Consider the following 4,133-nt stretch of genomic DNA (forward strand, 5'->3'; position numbering starts at 1 on the left):
ACCTGGGCCCCAGACCTCAGGCTGCACCCCCCCTACTTAACATCCTCCTGACTGGCTTTCTGCTGATGCCTAGGAGGTTGTTCCCATCTGAGCCCAGGCCTCTCACTAATGCTGCTGACCCAAGGTTCATGGGGGTCCCCAGCCTCCAGCCTCGGGGGACGGCCTCCAGGGCCAAAGCTGGCTGACTCAGTGGGCATCTGAGGCCAGGCCTTCCTAGTCTCTGCTCCCTCATGCAATCCTCCCAGCTTTTCAGGAAGTAAACATCATTCCTCCCACCCCAGAATTGGGGGGAAATCCTGAGCCCAGAGACGTGGCATGACTTGCTTTAGACTGCACGGAGAGAGACAGGCAAACAAGAAATGGACACCCATTCGTGCCCTGATTCCTCCCCCAGGAATCTTTCTGCTACTCTGCTTGATGTTTCTTGGTAAACAACTGGGCATGTGAGGGAGCAGCGGCGTGCGTGCCAGAGACAGATGGATGCAGTGAGTGTGCTAAGCCCCTGGCAGCCCCGGCACTGAACACCCAGATAAAGCTGCCAGGCCACCTTCTTCCTTCTCCGGGAGAACAGGTGTCAGTGGCCCAGGGACAGGAGCTGGACCAGAAGGGCTTTGGAGAGCCTCTGAAGGGAGGCCAGGAAAGGATGGAGGCAGAGAAGGAAGGACCCTGTGGGGAGTGGTGCCCACAGAACGCCGCCTCCATCGACGGCTGAGTAAGGAGAAGCATGTTGTTTGAATTAGAACACTAATATGGGACAGACGTGGTGGCTCATGCCTGTGGTTCCAGCACTTTGGGAGGCCAAGGCAGGCAGATTGCTTGAGCTCAGGAGTTCAAGACCAGCCTAGGCAACATAGAGAGACCTCATCTCTACAAAGAAAAAAATTAGCCAGGCATGGTGGCACACACCTGTAGTCCCAGCTACTCGGGAGGCTGAGGTGAGGGGAGGATCACTTGGGCCTGGGAGGTAGAGACAGCAGTGGGCCATGATCATGCCACTGTACTTCAACCTGAGTGTCATAGTGAGAAAATGTCTCAAAAAAAAAATTCAACAAATATTAGTCTTAGATAAAAGACAGGGCCAGATGCAGTGGCTCACGCCTATAATCCCAGCACTTTGGGAGGTCGAGAGGGGTGGATCACCTGAGGTCAGGAGTTCAAGACCAGCCTGGCTAACATGGTGAAACCCCATCTTTACTAAAAATACAAAAATTAGCCAGGCATCGTGGCACATGCCTGTAATCCCAGCTACTCCAGAGGCTGAGGCAGGAGAATCACTTGAACCCGGGAGGTGGAGGTTGCAGTGAGCCGAGATCGCACCATTGCACTCCAGCCTGGGTGACAGAACAAGACTCCATCTCAAAAAAAAAAAAAAGATAAGAAAAGAAAAAGAAAGAAAGAAGACAGAAAAACAAATGAAAACATGTGAAAATAATGACTAAAAATGTTTCAAATGTAATTATACACAATGCAAGTTTGCATCTAGCAAAAACATCAGCCCATGGATGTAAGAAGTTTAGAAAAATGCAAATAATAAATACAAAGCAACCAATATAGACATATTTTAACTAAGCTGCTGAAAACCAAAGCTAAGGAGAAAGTCTTAAAGGCAGCTAGACAGAAATGGCATATAACATACAGGAGAATAGCAACAAAAATGACAGCTTACTACTCATCAGAAACAAGAGAATCCAGAAGACAATGGAACAATATCTTTAAAGCACTGCAGGGGGCGGGGACAGCAGGGGACTGTCAGACTGGAATTTTAGATCCAGCAAAAATGTCCTTTAAAAATACTGGTAGCCTGGGCTCAGTGGCTCACACCTGTAATCTCAGCACTCTAGGAGACTGGGGCGGGAGGATCGCTTGATGGCAGGAATTCCAGGTTACAGTGAGCTATGATTGCACTGTTGCATTCCAGCCTGGGTGAAAAAGCAAGACCCTGTCTCAAAAATGAATACGTTAATTAATTAAAAATAAAGGTAAACTAAAGTCATTTCTGGTTAAATACAAGCTAATTTCTTCACTACCAGATGTAAACTAAAAGAACTTCTAGAGGGGCCAGGCACGGTGGCTCATGCCTATAATCCCAGCACTTTGGGATGCCGAGGTGGGCAGATCACTTGAGGCCAGGAGTTCAAAACCAGCCTGGCCAACATGGTGAGACCCTGTCTCTACTACAAATACAAAAATTACCCGAGCACAATGGCACATGCCTGTAATCCCAGCTACTCAGGAAGCTGCGGCAGGAAAATCGCGTGAACCCAGGAGATGGAGGTTACAGTGAGCAGAAATCACACCATTGCACTCCAGCCTAGGCGACAGAGTAAAAGCCTCTCTCAAAAAAAATTTTTTTAAAAAAGGAACTTCTAGAGGAACTTCAAGAACTTCTAGAGGGCTGAAGGAAAATTATGCAAGATGAAAACTCAGATATAGAAAAAGGGATGAAGAGCAATGCAAATAAGTATAGGGATAGACATAGAATACTATTTTCTTCTTTTCAATTTCTTTAAAAGACAATTGACTATATAAAGCAAAATAATAACAATGTATTGTGGGAGTTATAATATATTTTCAGGTAAAATATATATCAAAACAATAACACAAAGGATGAAGGAATTAGAGGATGGTGTTGTAAGGTTCTCACATTTTCTATTAATTCAAGGTAATCTGTGATGAGTTAAAAATATACATTGCCAGCCAGGCGCGGTGGCTCACACCTGTAATCCCAGCACTTTGGGAGGCTGAGACGGGCAGATCACGAGGTCAGGAGTTCGAGACCTGCCAGGCCAACATAGTGAAACCCTGTCTCTACTAAAAAATACAAATAATTATCTGGGATTACGTGGTGGTAGGCACCTGTAATCCCAGCTACTCGGGAGGCTGAGGCAGAAGAATCTCTTGAACCCAGGAGGCAGAGGTTGCAGTGAGCCAAGATCACGCCATTGCACTCCAGCCTGCACAACAGTGCGAGACTCTGTCTCAAAAGAAAAAAAAAAAAATACACATTGCCTTTTCCCTCCGCGATTTCTCTCTACTGCCATGAGTTACTTGACTCCGGGGGCTCCGTTTGTCTGCCTGCAAGCTACACATTTCCCAGGACCACACCGCTGGCCTCTGCCATGAGCAGACACCTTCTGATGGCCTACTGCACAGGTGGGAACATCTTTCCCCCATCTTCAGAAAGTTCGAAGAGTGGAGGAGAGGGGAATGTGAACATGAAGAGGAGACTCCACCTGGAGCTGAAGCACCAGACCCCAACCTGCTGTTCTGAAACTTGTCCTGGACAATTACCAATCAAGTGATGGAAAAATTGAGGGCTTTACAGTTGAATTTGTGAACTTAGAGTTCCTCCATTTAATAACTGTAGGCTTGATTTCATTTTAAAATCTCCCCTGGCTGCCATGACAATAGAGTCTTCGGAGATCTGGACATGTTAGAAACTCACACATCTAAACTTGGATAGAAATACACTGAAAGAGATCAGAACTTTAGAACCTTTGAAAAAGTTGGAATGTCTAAAGAGCCTGGACCTCTTAAACGGTGAGGTTACTAGCCTGAATGAAGACTGGGAGAGTGTCTTCAAGCTCCTGCCCTAGCTGACCTACCTTGATCACTGTGACCAAGAGGACCAGGAAGCCCCCAACTCAGATGCTGAGGGGGATGATGTAGATGACAAAGATGAGGATGAAGAAGGAGAAAATGAGGAAAATGAAGAAGATAAGTATAGTGAACAGGAAGAGTTTGATGGAGACGAGGATGAAGATGAAAGTGAAGATGTAGACTGTGAAGAAGGTAAGATGAAGTCAGTGAGGAGGAAGAAGAATTTGGATATGATGAAGGGGTTGATGAATATAAAATACATAACAGATGGTGGGCCTAAACCCAACTATATCAGTAACTACATTAAATGTAAATGGAATAAATGCTCCATTTAAAAGGTGGTAATTGACTGGGCACAGTGGCTCACGCCTATGATCGCAGCACTTTGGGAGGCCGAGGCGGGTGGATCACCTGAGGCCAGAAGTTCGAGACCAGCCTGGCCAACATAGTGAAATCCCCTCTCTGCTAAAAATACAAAAAAAATGGCTAGGCACGGTGGCTCACGCCTGTAATCCCAGCACTTTGGGAGGCCA

The 4,133-nt window shown here is 46.4% G+C and overlaps 1 pseudogene; it reads left to right on the plus strand.

Moving 5' to 3' along the window:
• Positions 1-3,215: 3,215 nt before the first annotated feature.
• On the plus strand, positions 3,216-3,880 carry LOC116459336 (acidic leucine-rich nuclear phosphoprotein 32 family member B-like; annotated as a pseudogene).
• Positions 3,881-4,133: the final 253 nt, after the last annotated feature.

The sequence above is a fragment of the Hylobates moloch genome, unplaced genomic scaffold (assembly GCF_009828535.3).
Source record: "Hylobates moloch isolate HMO894 unplaced genomic scaffold, HMol_V3 SCAFFOLD_19, whole genome shotgun sequence".
Classification (NCBI taxonomy): domain Eukaryota; kingdom Metazoa; phylum Chordata; class Mammalia; order Primates; family Hylobatidae; genus Hylobates; species Hylobates moloch.